The sequence below is a fragment of the Nomascus leucogenys genome, chromosome 15, assembly GCF_006542625.1.
Source record: "Nomascus leucogenys isolate Asia chromosome 15, Asia_NLE_v1, whole genome shotgun sequence".
NCBI classification, from domain to species: Eukaryota; Metazoa; Chordata; class Mammalia; order Primates; family Hylobatidae; genus Nomascus; species Nomascus leucogenys.
The window spans coordinates 53581551-53598064 of record NC_044395.1 but is presented as its reverse complement, the minus strand read 5'-3'; the positions used below and the strand labels follow the sequence as shown (position 1 = coordinate 53598064).

The 16514-nt window shown below is 41.1% G+C and overlaps 1 protein-coding gene and 1 non-coding gene across 3 annotated transcripts in view; both read right to left on the bottom strand.

The window, feature by feature from the left end:
• The window catches only part of RAB30 (RAB30, member RAS oncogene family), a 96473-nt gene that overhangs the window by 54852 nt on the left and 25107 nt on the right, over nucleotides 1-16514 (bottom strand). Inside the window, exon 1 of one of the 2 annotated variants that reach the window (XM_030829116.1) lies at nucleotides 6552-6944. The exons of the other annotated variant lie outside the window; for it this stretch is intronic. The gene's annotated coding sequence lies outside the window, so the exon portion shown is untranslated. Of the gene's footprint in view, nucleotides 1-6551; nucleotides 6945-16514 lie in introns of those variants that run through there. 2 annotated transcript variants of the gene reach the window in all.
• Nucleotides 10522-10656, bottom strand: LOC115830535. The gene has a single exon (XR_004026085.1). It is a non-coding gene; the product is annotated as a small nucleolar RNA SNORA70 (small nucleolar RNA).

The window sequence follows — 16514 nt, the reverse complement described above, 5'->3', positions numbered from 1 at the left end:
AATATACAATTTTGCTCTAGGAACTAAATGAAAAAAAAATAAAACATACATTTCAATGGTTTTTAGCATATTCACAGAGTTGTACAGCCATCACCACAATCAATTTTAGAACATTTTCCATTCCCCCAATGAAAATCCTACATACATTAGTAGTCACTCTGCATTCCCCCCACTCCCCAGCTGCAAGTAACTACTGATCTATTTTTTTGTCTCTATAGATGTGTCCATTCTGGCCATTTCATATAAATGAAATCCTACACTGTGTGGTCTTTTGTGAGTGACTTCTTTCATTGAGCATAATGTCAAGGTCTTAACAGCTTCTTTTCCTCCCCCTCTTAATCAGGAGCAACACAGCCAAGGATCACATTTTAGAGTGACATCTTGGGAAAGCCTCTAATAAAGATACAGGCCATGGCAAACACACAAAAAAGTGACTTGAAGGAAACAGATAATATGTAAGGGTGGAAATACCATTAATATTCTCGCAAAAATGAAATAAAACTACATCCAGGAAACAAAAATAGGATGCTATATAAAGGAAACACAGAGAACAAAAAGAGCTCTTAGACATTGACAACATAATAGCAGACATTTTTTTAAATCTTCAATAAAAGGATTGAAAGATAAAATTGAAATCTTCTGAAGAATAAAATCAAAAGACAAAGATATGGAAACAACAGAGAGAAGTTAAGAATATTCTAAAGGTTCAGTACAGGAGGGGTCCTATATCCAAATAAGAGAAATTCCCAGGAAAGAACAGAAAAAAGAAAAATCATAACAATATAATTCAATAAAATTTCAGAGAACTGAAGGATGCAGGTTGCCAGGTTGAAAGGGCCCAGCACACCAAGCACACTGTGAAATTCAGAAAACTGCAGACAAAGAGAAGATATTACAAACTGTCAGAGAGGAGGGAAAGACAAATAGGTTATATATAAAGAATCAGAAATCAGAACCCTTCCAACTTCTCTACAGCAACAATAAAAAGACAATAAAGTAATGCCTTTAAAATCTGAAGGAAGATGATTTTCAACTTAGAATGCAATACCCAAATAAACTACCAATAAAGCATGAGAATAGAACAAAGATACTTTAAAGTATACAAGACCCAGAAATTCATATTCCATGCACTGTTTTATAAGAAGCTCCTACTTTGGGAGGCTAAGACAGCAGGATTGCTTAAGTGCAGCAGTTTGGGAGCAGCCTGGCCAACATGGCGAGACCCTATCTCTACAAAAAGTGAAAAAGTTAGCCAGGCATGGTGGCATGCACCTGTGGTCCCAGGTACTTGAGAGGATCACTTGAGCCCAAGAGTTCGAGGCTACAATGAGCTGTTTCACATCACTGCACTCCAGCCTGGGCAACTGAGTGAGACCCTTTCTCAAAAACAAACAAAAAAAAGCTCCTGGAGGATGTCCTTCACTAAGTGGTATACAGGAAACATCTACAGATCTAGCCCAAAGACAAGCAACATAGGACCCCAACATGACTACCACAGGAAGTAGCCAACCAGACTAAAGAAGTATAACTCAAGAGACAGACACATTGAAGACAGCCATCACCAACAACCCCACTGCCATTAAACCCTCTTTTGTGTTGTGTTGAAATATTTTAAATATATAATTATAAAGTTTTCAAACATACATAAAAGTAGACCCCCAACACCCATTATCAAAATTCAACAATTGCCAAGATTTTGACATGTTAACTTAATCTATCCCTTTTCCCCCCATTTTTTTATTTGCTTAAATATTTTATTATTATTATTATTATTATTATTATTTTGAGACAGGGTCTCGCTCGTTGCCCAGGCTGGAGTGCAGTGGTGTCATCATGGCTCACTGCAGCCTCAACCTCTGGGATGCAGCAAACCACCTGCCTCAGTCTCCCAAAGTGCTGGGATTACAGGTATGAAACTTAGCATCCAGGCTGTTTAAATATTTTTAAACAAATTCTACATCATATCATTTTATCCCTATGTACCTCAGAACTCATCTCTATATTATTCATCTTCTTATACTATTATTATCACACCTCAATAAAAGTAACAGTAATTCCTTGATATCATCTCAAAAATGTCTTTTTACACACATGTATATGCATACTTGTAGCAGCACAATTCACAATTGCAAAGATATGGAACCGACCTAAGCGCCCATCAACCAATGAGTGGATAAAGAAAATGTGGTATATATCCACCATGGAATACTACTCAGCCATAAAAAGGAATAGAATAATGTCTTTTGCAGCAACTTGGATTGAGCTGGAAGACGTTATTCTAAGTGAAGTAACTCAGGAATGGAAAACCAGATACCTTATTTTCTCACTTAAGTGGGAACTAAGCTATGAGGACACAAAAACAATACAGAGCAATATAATGAAATTTGTGACCTGGGGAAGGAGAGGGCAAGGGGAGTGAGAGATAAAAGACTACGTATTGGGTACGGTGTACACTGTTTTGTTGACAGGTGCACTAAAATCTCAGAATTCACCACTGTAGAACTTATCCATGTAACCAAAAACCACTTATAACCCAAAAGCCATTTAAAAAGTTTTTTTGATGTCTTTTCAATGCCAGGTGTGGTGGTTCATGCCTATAATCCCAGCATTTTGGGAGGCCAAAGCAGGAGGATCACTTGAGCCCAGGAGTTCAAGAGTAGCCTAGGCAACATGGTGAGACCTCATCTCTTCAAGAAATAAAAAAAAAAAAAATTAGTTGGGTGTGGTGGTATATGCCTGTAGTCCCAGCTTCCTGGGAGGACTGCTTGAGCTCAGGAGGTCAAGGCTATGGTGAGCTGTGTTCATGCCACTGTACTCCAGCCTGGGTGACAAAGCGAGACCCTGTCTCAAAAAAAAAAAAAAAAAAAAAAAAAAAAAAAAAAAAAAAAACGGTCTTTTTTTTGGCACGTGTGGTGGCTCATGCCTATAATCCCAGCACTTTAGGAGGCTGAGGTGGGCGGATCACCTGCGGCCAGGAGTTCGAGACCAGCCTGGCCCACATGGTGAAACCCCATCTCCACTAAAAATACAAAAATTAGCTGGGCATGGTGGCACGCACCTGTAATCCCAGCTACTCAGGAGGCTGAGGCAGGAGAATTGCTTGAACCCGGGAGGCAGAGGTTTCAGTGAGCTGAGATCGTGCCATTGCACTTCAGCCTGGGCGACAGAGCAAGACTCCATCTCAAAAAAAAAAAAAAGTCTCTTTGCAATTAAACTAAATTGTGTCCCCCCACAAGTTCATACATATGTTGAAGCCCTAATTCCCAGTACCTTAGAATGTGACTGTTCATGTATTTGGAGATAGAGCCATTAAAGAGGTAATGAAGTTAAAATGAGATTGTTAGGGTGGGCCATAATCCAATCTAACTGGTGTCCTTATATAAAGAGGAGAATAGGACATGTAGCAGGACACTGGGAGTGTGCATATACAGAGAAATGACCATGCAAGGAGGTGGCAAGAGGGCAGCCATCTGCAAGCCAAGGAGAGAGGCCTCAGAGGAAACCAATCCTGCCAGCACCTTGATCTTGGACTCCTAGCCTCCAGAACTGTGAAAATATTAATTTCTGTTGCTTAAGCCATCCAGTGTGTGGTATTTTGTTATGGCAGCCCTAGCAAACTAACACATAGACTATCGAATCAAAACAAGGTTCACACATGACATCTGGTTATAATTCTTAAGTCACTTTAATATTTTTTCATGTCATTGACTTGTTGCGGAAGCCAAGTCAGTTGTCTGACAGAATATTCTACATTCTAAATTTTTCTGTTTGTTTCCTTAGAGTGTAATTCAACCTGTCATCCTTTCCCCCGTCTTTCCAATATATTAAAGTTAGCTCTAGAGGCTTGATGAGATTTTAGAAGTCAACATTTGGGTTAGAATATTCCATAAGTGGTGCTGCTTTTTTTTTTTTTTTTTTTTTTTTTTTTTTTTGAGATGGAGTTTCGCTCTTCTTGGCCAGGCTGGAGTACAATGGTGCAATCTCGGCACAACGCAACCTCCGCCTCCCAGGTTCAAGCGATTCTCCTGCCTCAGCCTCCAGAGTAGCTGGGATTATAGGCATGTGCCACCACACCTGGCTAATTTTGTATTTTTAGGAGAGATGGGATTTCTCCATGTTGGTCAGACTAGTCTCGAACTCCCAACCTCAGGTGATCCGCCTGCCTTGGCCTCCCAAAGTGCTGGGATTACAGGTGTGAGCCACCAGGCCTGGCCTGCATATTCTCTTTTTAACCTGACAAAAAATGCATAGGTAAACTTGGTCGAGGTTCTTTTCTGCCTCTATTTGTCTTGACCATATGCTGATGAAGTACTTGCTCATCCCCTCCACACTATTTGTTTGGGTTAGTTGGTGACATTCACTTTATCCTACAGAAGAGTTTTGCTTTGACCTACTCCTTGAGAGCTGAAAGGAGGCCAAAGAAAGACTGGAAGTAGAAAAGACAGAGCCGTCCACTCTTTGTGACCATATTCCATATGTCCAGTGTGTGCCCACACTACAACCCTGTCAGATGTCTCAATAGTAGTGATCCTTATTTCCTAGGACTCACTCACACCCTTGCCCACTGACCTCCCCATTAGAGCCTTTTAAACCCCCGGGAATCTAAAGCTATATTATGACCCAGAGTTTAGATCTAACAGTGACAAAGCTTGCTAGGTTTGTGCTTGCTTCTTGGTTTTTTAAAAAACAACATTTGTTTTAGTAATACAAACATAGGTGGTTAAACTGTACAGAAAAGTAAGAACGATGAACACAAAAGTCAAGATAATCATTATGTCTGGTGAGAAGGAAAGGGGGTATGATTTCAGGGCAGAGAGTAGACAAACAGCTTCTAGGATACAAATAATGTTCCATCTGATAAATTGGATGGCAAATTCACAATTTTCCTTCTTTTATTTTTTGAGACAGCATCTCACTATTTTGCCCAGGCTGGTCTTGAACTCTTGGCCTCAAGCAATCCTCCAACCTCAGCCACCTGAGTAGCTGGAATTGCAAACATGTGCTACTGCCATCTGGCCACAATTTTTATGTTCTTCTTTAAACTGTAAATATGTATTTAAAACATTCTTTCATATGCATTGTATGTTTCGCATTAATTATTTTTATGTAAGCAGTCCACCATAGCTAGAACACAGGGTTTGAAGAGGAGAGTAAAAGGAGAAAAGAATGGAAAAGGAGTTTACTCTAAAGGCAAATAGGAACCTTAATCATGCTCTCTTGGGAGTAACATCAGGGAACATTTATACCCAATATCAATTAAAATGGCTCTCTCATTATCTATCAAGAATGATAGGAAAAATCCATTTTTTCTAAGTTACCTAGATATGAAATACCCAACATCTTAAGCATCTCACTGGGGAACGTAATAATATGGTTTCGATGTATTTTTCCAGGGAGAGGAGTTTCAGCTTGCCCTAGGGAACATGTTTGCCTCAAATTCTTTTTTTTTTTTTTTTTTTTTGAGACAGAGTCTCACTCTGTCGCTCAGGCTGGAATGCTGGAATGCAACGGCATGACCTCAGCTCACTACAACCTCTGCTTTCCGGGTTCAAGTGATTCTCCTGCCTTAGCCTCCGGAGTAGCCAGGATTACAGGCACATGCTACCACACCCAGCTAATTTTTGTATTTTTAGTAGAAACAGGGTTTCACCATGTTGGTCAGGCTGGTCTCGAACACCTGACCTCAGGTGATCCGCCCACCTTGGCTTCCCAAAGTGCTGGGATTACAGGTGTGAGCCACTGAGCCCGGCCTGCCTCAAGTTCTTAAATGACACAAAGCTGGGAGGGATGCGGAACAAATGTTTTACATGACAGAATTAGAATATATTTTGGCAAGCTGGAGTGACAGGTCAAATCTAGGTCAATTTCTAATAACATCTCCCATTTGTTGAGAACACTCGATATGCCAAGAGCTTTACATAATTTATCTCATTTAATCCCCACAATCACACGGTGAGGCTGAGACCCAGGAAAGTAACTTGCCCAAGGTCATAAAGCAAGTTAATAGCAGAGTCATAATTTGAACCTAGGTTTGCAGGCTCAAGTTTCAGTCTCAAGTAAGATTCCTTCAGCCACCAGAAATTAACATTCAAAACTGAATCCTCTGATATCGCATTGGGAATTAAGAAAACAATAATAAATAAATAAAAATCTCAATCCTCTTTAATTCAGCCTGTCACCCTCAGAAAACTGCATCACCCAACCTCAACCCCCTTGGGCATATGAGGGTATCAAGTAACTCCAAAGAATCATCAGATCAAATGAAAAAACAAACAAAAACAAAAAAGAATAATCAGATCAGGCCATTTTCATTAATGTAGCATTTGGGGACCCCGATAGCTGCCAGGAAACCTCCATCTGTCCTCAAGAGCAAGTCCATCCTCAAAAGCAAGCTGTAACAGGATTCTCTCTGCAACCCATTCCCAGCTCAGCCATGTCTGCCTCCCCATCTGTATTTAAGACTTTGCAAAACTCAAGCTCTGCAGTTATAAATGGAGGCCCCTTACCACAAAGATTGCTGAGCAAGACCCCTCAGCCAGGCTATTCCCTACCTTCAATTTTCTCTCGTCCTCAGGGGCACTATGATTTGATGGGTGTGTATAGCTGAGAGAGCAGCACAACCGGCTCCAGTGCACAGTCATATCCAATGGAGCTATCCCGAAAGACAGCCAGAGAATTTTAATGAAAACCAGAAAACCCCTGGCTGCTAAGTCCAACTGCGGTTCAGGCCTGCCAGCCCCTCCCCCTGCAGCTAAGAATCTCTGAGCCAGCTTTGCCCCAAAGAGCAGGGAAGAAAATCCATTTTGCATTCAGTAAATCCTTCCATAGCAGCCACTTCCCAGGGTCATTTAGGTTAAAGGTGAGGCATATGATAACTGCAACAGGACCCAGGGACCCTGAGAGGCACAGGGTGTGGCAGCAGCAGATTTGAGCCAACAGATTATGAAACAGTCATTTAGAAAAAAACAAAAAGTCTTTCCTTCTGCCAAAGCTCTCTGCCCACAGCTGCATACAAGGCTAGTGAGGAATCTTAACAAGCTTAAAGGGGCCGTATTTCAGATACTCGAGAACCAAGGTGGGAGGAAATAAGTATTTTGAGCACTTACTATGTATCAGGTGCTCTGATCTCATTTCATCCTCACTGTGAGATGGGAACTGTAAACTGCATGTAACAGATAAGAACATTGACTCAGAGAGGTTTCATAACTTGTCTAAGGAACACAGTTAGCAAGAGGGGAAGCAAGACTGAAAGTTCAGTGTGGGTGAGGCTCATCAGAAGTATCAAACTTTTTGTTCACAGAGAGCAGAAAAAAATAAAAAGAAAAGAAAAAAAGAAAAAGAAATACTAAACTCAAAATCCTGACTAATAAAAAGAATGATCATTTACTGACCACTGGCTATGTGCCAGGCACTAAGCTAATATTTTTACATGCACCATATCATCTAATCCTCACAGCAACTAGATAAGATACAGGTCATTATTACCTCCATTTAATAATGAGCAAACTACGGCTCAGACATTCAATAATTTGATCAAGGTCACTGCATAACCAGGATTGGTACCCAGGTCTATCTAATTCTAGAGTGCTCACCTTAAAACACTCATCCTAACAGCCTTCAGAAGGGAGCCACCTAGATCATCATGCCAAGCACGCAAGTTGCAGGGAGATTTCTGCTCCCCTCCCCAGCAGGTAATGCATATTCCAGACTTGCCTTTCAATTCCTCCCAGCACTCTTCAGTGGAGGCACAGTATCACTGGCTCTGGGAGAGCTGATAGCTATGTCTCCACCTTCCCATGCACCATGGACTCAGTTGTCCCCACATGAGTGAAGGAGAAGGCCACCACCATGATCCAGAGACTCCCATGAGTATAGAAGCAGACAGCTTCTTTCCCCAAGCCCTGCTCCATAGGCCTGTGCAACCTCTAGCAGCAACCTCTTCCTCAACAGCTCACAGGCCTGTTTTGTATTCTTAACAGGAGACCACGTGCCTCCTTTTTGAGCAACTGTGATTTCCCAAGGGAGATGACTGTCTAGACACAGCATCTATCTTGACAACCAGACTGGGCCACACGATGTTAGGTCTGATAATTTAATTTTAGGGTGTGTGTTCAGCTCTCCAGTGAAGTCTCTGTGCTTGGCACCTCTGGGTAATCAGATTGAGTATCACTCAGTGCAACAGCTGACACCTTGGGTTAGAACCGTCTTTCCAGCCAGGCAAGTGTTACTTGAGGGAAGTCACAGGCATCTTATGGATCACACACACACAGGCACAACACACAAACAGTTCCATTAATGAGGCTGAAACTTGATAGAACTCTTCTATGCATGTTCAGAATTAAGCACCAGCACAATACTTAATATGTATCAGGTACTGTGGTGGGTACATTCACAGCTAATATCTTAACTGACCGGCACAACATTCTGTAAGGTAGATAGAATTGCTATTACACAGATGGGGCAACTAAAGCCCAGAGAGATAGCATAATTTGCCCAAAGTCACATAGGAAGTGGCAAAGCTCAGGTTCAAATTCTTTTTTTTTTTTTTTGAGATGGAGTCTCACTCCATCTCCCAGGCTGCAGTGCAGTGGCGCCATCTTGGCTCACTGCAACCTCCACCTCCCAGGTTCACACAATTCTCCTGCTTCAGCCTCCCCAGTAGCTGGCAATACAGGCAGGCACCACCATGCCCAGCTAATTTTTGTATTTTTAATGGAGTCAGGGTTTTATTATGTTGGCCAGAGCTGGTCTCGAACTTCTGACCTCAAGTGATCTTCCCGCCTCGGCCTCCCAAAGTGCTGGGATTACAGGCATGAGCCACCAGGCCCGGCCTCAAATTCATTTTTAATATGACTCCAATACCCTTTCAGTCAATTATGAGTCCATTCATTTATTCTTCAGATAGTTACTGAGCACCTTCTATTAGCCAGCTACTGTGACACCTACAGAGGATATAACTGTTAACGTAAGGTAGGTCCAGTCACCAAAGAAGTAATGTTCTCATGAGGATAGATGACAATGCAGATAGGTAATTACAGAATGATGAGATGGGGCCTTAGAGGAGTAATGGGGTCAGGCCTCTCTGAGAAAGTGAGATGTGAGCTGAGACCTGAAAGATGAAATGAGCCAGGCATTTGCAAAGCTAGGAAAAGAGCGCAGGCAATAGATACAAGAAGTGCAAGGGTTGGCTACCGGAAAAGGCTTGGCGTGTCCAAGGAACATAAAGGACAACAGGGACCAAGGCTGGGTGAGCAACAGGGAAGAAAGAACGGTTGAGATGACACAGGGCCTTGCTGACCATGGAAAACACTTTGAATTTTGTCGAAAGGGCAATGGGAGATCAAAGAAGAGTTTTAATCAGGGAAATAGTGTAATCTGATTTGTGCTTTAAAGAGATAATTCTGGCTGCTATGTGGAGAAGTGAGTGTAGGGAGTGGCCAAGACTTAGGAATAGGGGAGAGATAATGGTGGCCTGGACCAAGATAATGGTAGGGGAGAGGATTTTATATTTGGGAATAAAAAAGAAAATACTTGAGGTGATACTAAGTGTTTTTTAAAAAATAAATAAATAAAAATTTTGAAATTTAATTACAATTTTAAAAAATAAAAAGACAAATGATTTTTTTTTTTTTTTGAGATGAAGTCTTATTCTGTCACCCAGGCTGGACTACAGTGGTGTGATCTCGGCTCACTGCAACCTCTGCCTCCTGGGTTCAAGCAATTCTCCTGCCTCAGCCTCCCTAGTAGCTGGGATTACAGGCACCCACCATCATGCCTGGTTAATTTTTGTATTTTTAGTAGAGACAGGGTTTCGCCACGTTGGCCAGGCTGGTCTCGAACTCCTGACCTCACGTGATCTACTCGCCTCGGCCTTCCAAAGTGCTGGGATTACAGGTATGAGCCACTGGACCCAGCCAAATGAATTTTTAAAAAAATAATGAAAATACTTGCTGATGAATGGTATGTGAATGGTGAAGGGAACAAACTCCTGGGTTTCTAGCTTGAACAACTGGGTAGAGAGTGGTACCACGTATTAAGAGAGACTGGAGGAGAAGCAAAATGGTCGTGAGATAGCCAACTGTATCACACTAAGAAGAAAAAAAAAGTGGACCCCAGTTGTGTTTGTTCAAGGGGAAGCTAGGAATTAAAGGCCTGGAGCTGCTACTCTGGTGAAGATAAAGTGTTTGGGGGTTATGATAGAGACTAACGTGCAAGAATCTGAAAGGATGCCTTAGGAAACAGGGGTTCCACTTACTCCATGTGGCCATCACTACCAAACTGGGACCAACGTGCGGAAGACAGACATAGGAAAGGAATTCAGACTGACATAAAGAAGGGCTGTCTCGTGGTCAGAGTGAAATAAGCTGCCTTGGGAGTGGGAGAGGGTGAATGATGACTTCTCTGTCATTGGAAGGGTTAAAGAAAAAAACAGATGACCCCTTGACTACAAGGTTAGAGAGAGAATTCAGTAATTGAATAGGGGACAGTACAAGGTCAGAGACATAAACATATGTTAGAAAGGGCTGTCTCCAAGGTCCCTTAGAGCAACCCATACAAGAAACAGGCTGCATACACTACCAAGGAAGCTGCTGTTTGCAGCTATTGCACACCAGGCCCCAAAGAGGAAAGGAACTAGGTTGGCTTAATTGGCTGCAGAAAAATCAGTCTCACCGAGATGTTGGTTATGTTCTGTTTCTTAATCTGGACACTGGTTACCCTGATGTGTTCAGTTTGTGAACTTTATTAAGCTGAAAAAAAAGTTTTTATAAACTTTTTAACTTTAAAACTTTTTTTAAAAAGTTTTTAACCTAGGCCATGTGCGGTGGCTCATGCCTATAATCCCAGCACTTTAGGAGGCTGAGCTGGGTAGATTTTGCTTGAGGCTAGAAGTGTGAGACCAGCCTGGCCAACATGGTGAAACCCTGTCTCTAGTAAAAATACAAAAATTAGACAGGTGTGGTGGCACATGCCTGTAATCCCAGCTACTCAGGAGGCTGAAGCAGGAGAATCGCTTGAACCCGGGAGGCGGAGGTTGCAGTGAGCACTGCACTTCAGCCTGGGCAACAGAATGAGACTCTGTCTCAAAAAAAAAAAAAAAAATTAGTTTTTAACTTAGAATCACCACTCCTCTACTATTTGTTCAGTTTCTAAAAGAGTAACTCAAGAAAACTATATATTCCTTCAGACAGGGAACACTCCTTACCATTCTTTTAGATCCCCATAGCACTAAATCAGACTAGATATACAGTAGGTATCTAATGAATATATGTTGATGTGATTGGAAGAATGCTAACACCAAATGTCGAGACTTAAAACAAATCTAGGCCAGTTGCAGTGGCTCATGCCTGTAATCCTAGCACTTTGGGAGGCCAAGGTGGGTGGATTGCCTGAGCTCAGGAGTTCAACACCAGTCTGGGCAACACGGTGAAACCCCATCTCTACTAAAAAAATATATAAAAAATTAGCCAGGTGTGGCGGCACACACCTGTAATCCTAGCTACTCAGGAGGCTGAGGCAGGAGAATTGTTTGAACCCAGGAGGCAGAGGTTGCAGTGAGCCAAGATCGCACCACTGCACTCCAGCCTGGGCGACAGAGCGAGACTCCATCTCCAAAAAAATACAAAAACAAAAAAACCCACAAATCTTTCTCTAGGAAATGGCACCTTCGTAACTGCAAAATCTGGCAGCCCCAACTTTAGCCAGTGATTCCACTTAGCATCACTAATGATCTGGACAAACTAAAATGATGTGCCTCCTTTTGTGATGGTATGGGAAATATACAACCTCAGCTTTAGAATTCTTGCCCAAAATATTTAGCCTGTATATAACCATGCAGAAATAATTATACAAATTCAGATTGTGAGATATTGTTAAGAAAACAGACTTGGAATCTTAAAAATATCATAAAACACAAATAAGCGGGGAGACTCCTATAGATTTAAAGAGACTAAAGAGGCAAAACAACTACATTTAATGTGTAATCTTGTTTGGATCCTGGATTAAAAACAAACCGACAGTTATAATGATTAACATTACAACATTAACATTATTATTAATGGTATTTGGACAATAGGGATATGATAGATTGCAAAAATGGCTGTGATTGTTCATGCCCCTGTATCCATGCCCTTGAGCAATATGACTTTGCAGTTATACCCATCAAGAGGAGCGTGTGACTTGTTTTGACCAAAAGATTGCAGAAGTGATGCTGTGCCAATTCCAAGCCTAGGCCTTAAAAGGCTTTGCACTCTTCCACTCTCTCTTAGAACCTTCCCATAAGCCATGGAAACAAGCCTGTTCCAGCCTGCTGGAGGATGGGAGACCCCTCTAGAGCAAAGAAAAGCCATCCAAACTGAGGCCGACTTAGACCAGCCAGCTCCTAGTCAGTCCAGCAGCTGACTCCAGAGGTATAAAGGAGCCCAGTTGATCAGCTGAGCCTAATCCACATTAGAAGAACCACTCAACTGGCCCATGGAATTATGAGCACTAATAAACTGTAGTTGTTTTAAGCCACTGAGTTTTGACATGATTTGTTTATCAGCTAGCTGATCAAAGGCAAAATTTAAATATGGACTCTATATTAGACGACATTATGGAATCAACGTTAAATTTCTAAGGCATGATAATGGTATTGTGAAGAAGAATATCCCCCTTACACTTAGGAGAATACTGATATATTTAGAGATAAAGGATCATGATGTCTGCCCTACCCCCTAGTGTAAATATGCATTTATAAAGAAAGATAAATCAAATGTGGCAAAATGTTAGCAATTGGCAAACCTAAGTAAAGAGTTTTTTGGTTGTCCTTTGTACTAATATGTTTGTTTTAAATTTTTCAAAATAAAAAATTAGATAGAAAAAAAACCACACACCTCTATTTACCCCATAACACAGCAAGCTACCGTGCAGTGAACAGATCCTTTCCATCTCCCACCCCCTGACCCTTTTTACTGGAGGAAACACTACTACTGCTGAGTGGGGAGGGAAGTAGATATAAAGTGCAGTAAACCAGGGTTATATTATGATATCGTTAAATGAAAGACTCATTAATAGTTAAGAAATGTTTAAAGGTAGGTGTTAACAGCAAGCAGCCATTAAGGTTTTCTTCCTAATATAATCAGAAAAAAAATTTGTGTAGGGTTGGATGGGACTTGAAAAGAACAAAGCTTTGGCAAGAAACATGGACAGGTCTTTGAATTATTTTTTGTTGGAAAACAAATATTCCTGTGTTTCTCTGTTTTAAGAGATTTCTCAAACACCTGCAAATGAGAAGGGTATATTGTATTCATCTCTATCCCCTGAAAATCCCTAAAGAATCTTACCAATATAAGCTAAATCTGTTTATTCACAACGTAATGAAAGCCTTCTTTATTTAATTTGGATTTCCCCTCAAGTGATATGCAGCAATTATTAACGCTGTATATTGACTTACGTGAACAAACCCAGTGGCCTAGGTTCAAAGGATATGGCTTTCTGGACTAAAATCTAAGGACTTCAGCTTTATTATGCCATACAGAAAAATTCCACTTAGAGTGAATGGCAAACAAAGCCCATTCTCTATATAAAAAACAGTAATCCAGGTAGGAAGATTTTTCTTTTAGAACTATCACTACAAGTCTGTTCAAAGATCTTTGACTTCGAAAAAGTCCAGTAGAGCAATCCCAAGTATTACCACTGTCAGATGAGAAAAACATTCAACTTATATAAGAAAGAGAAGAAAATATTGCCAGGTACTGTACATTTAATGAGTTGGTTGTTCTCGTTCATCAGAACTGAAAAATAAATGCGGCAAAGAATTTGTTTTAGGTATCACTGGGCTCAAAGCCAAATCCATGCCTCATTTTTCTTACAGAATTCCTTGATTCTCTAGCCCACAAACCCCAGGATGCTTCAGAGTATAGTTTGAAACTGCAGCTTTAAATTAAAATGGCTGTGCAAAAGGAAGGTACCACATACAGAGAGAATCTTCCAGTTATCTCTACAAACTTCATCAGATTCAGAGAAACCAAGCAGGCTATCAGGTCTTCAAGGAATCTTTGATGTTCAAAGAGAATTCTACTGCACGCATTAATTCTCAAAAATGTTCAGGGGCACTGTAAAAACAGCTGCAGGGCAATAGGCTTTCCTAGCCCAAATCTGCACATTAGCCTATCTCATGAAAGGACTAGCCATCAGCAGACCTAGACATGGTCTAACGCAGACACTGAACTCCCATTCACTCATCACCAGAAGTGTCAACTGTTTAAGGAAGGGTAGATTAACTCATTTATTCATTTATTCATTTATTCTGTAAACATTTTTTTTTATACAGACGAGGTCTCGCTTTGTCACCCAGCCTCCCAAGCAACTAAAACTACAGGCATCCACAACTGTGCCCATATATATATTTTTTTTCCTAGAGATAAGATCTTGCCATCTTGCCCAAGCTGGTCTCGAACTCCTGAGCTAAAATGACACTCCTGCCTTGACCTCCCAAAGTGCTGGGATTACAGGCATGAGCTACCACACCCAGCTCTGTAAACATTTATTGAACAAATTGTATATGCCAAGCCCAGAGTAGGAAAACACAGATGAAAAGGGCATGCCCACTGCCCACCAGGAAGTCACAAATGAATGGAGAAGCACAATCCAAACACTTAGTCAAACTGCAATAAACAGCCTTGCCACGGTTAAGCACTTGAGCCTAGATCCTGACTCTACCACTTATTGGCTTGGTGGCTTTGGACAAAATTGACTTAACCTGTACAAGTTTTGTCTCTTCAGCTGTAAAATGGGTATGGTAAGCCTATTACATTGAGAACTGAGATTATGTATATGACTATACATATTATAGTAACTTTAGGTAAATGTATAATTATTAATCTTTGTTATTATCTGAGTGGTTATACTAGGTATCCAAAATCCACCCTGAGATTCTAACAATTAGCTGTGTGACCCAGAGTAAGTAACTTAAAATCTCTGGGTTTCATGCTCTTCATTTGTTAAATGAGAGGTTATAGCTAAGTGATCCTAAAATCTCTTCAAGCTCTGGAATATTAAAAGGCTCTATGATTGATCTTACATGGTTTCATATATGTCTCAATGACACTGCTCAGATAAACTGGTGAAACAAAGCAACTGCCAAATAAATCACCTTTTTTCAGTAGTTGTCTGAATCTTTCATTTTACTTCCTTTAACCTCATTACTTACCCAGGCATATATGGGATATACTAAGCCGACTGAGAGCTAAGGCTTTGTTGTACCAAATTGTGCATCCTTAATCCCAAACACAGTCCTGGAAAGTGATAGGCACCCAGTGTCTTAAAATTAAGATTCATACTTCCCTCGGGACCAAAACTATACATATGCAAGGTAAGTGGACACTCTGAGGTGTAGGCCTGACCTCTAGGGATCCTTTTCTAAGTGTCACCACTTAGAAAAAGGGCTGGGGGGGTATTTCACCCTTTGGCCTTCAGTTTCCTCATTGGTAGAATGAAAGGAATCTATTAGATCAGGGGTTGGCAAACTATGGCTCATAGGCCAAATCCAGCCTATATCTCTACCCCCAGCTTAGAATAATTTTTACTTTTTTTTTTAAGAGACAGGGTCTCACTCTATTGCCCAGACTTCAGTGCAGTGGCGTGATCATAGCTCACTGCATCCCTGAACTCCTGGGTTCAAGCCATCTCCCCACCTTAGTCTCCTGAGTAGCTACAACTACAGGTGTGTACCACCATACCCAGCTAATTTATTTTTATTTTGTAGAGATGGGGGGTCTCACTTTGTTGCCCAAGCTAGTCTCGAACTCCTGGCTTCAAGTGATCCTCCCCACTCAGCCTGCCAAAGTGCTGGGATTACAGCTGTGAGCCACAGCACCCAAACAATTTTTACATTTTTTAATGATTGTAAAAACAAAGAACAATATGCATCAGAGATCATATGTGGCCCCCAAAGCCTAATATATTTACTTTCTGGACCTTTTAATAGAAAAAGCTTGCTGCCTCTGGATTAGATTATCTCTAAAGTCCCTTTAAACCCTGACATTTTAGCATTCTAATTCTGCTGGGTTTCCTTGAATTGTCTGATTCCGGCTCTTCACGCAGAGCAGTACCAAGTCTGAAACAATACCGAAGGCACAACAGGAACTCAACTGCGATTTGCTAACTGAATAAATGAATTCTGCAGCAGCAACCCTAAGAACTAAATCCTCTACCAAGGGGACAAGGTGGGTCAATATGTATCAAGTGACTGCCTAATAAATGCCCCCAGGGTGGATGCCACAATGAGAGGAACAATCTACTTTATTGGCCTTTTGGATGACAGTGGCACCTGGAAAGGCCTGGAGCTCAGATAACCAGGATTAAAACTCACCTTGTTCCACCAAATAAAAAATACATGTAGCCATCCCCTGAACAAACCCCTTGGGCAAATTATAAAACTATCTAGAAAGAGCTATGAGAAACACAGATCATCTAAACTGATCATCTTAACAGCCATGGACCCAAGAGAATAAATTCCATCCACAATAAGGCAT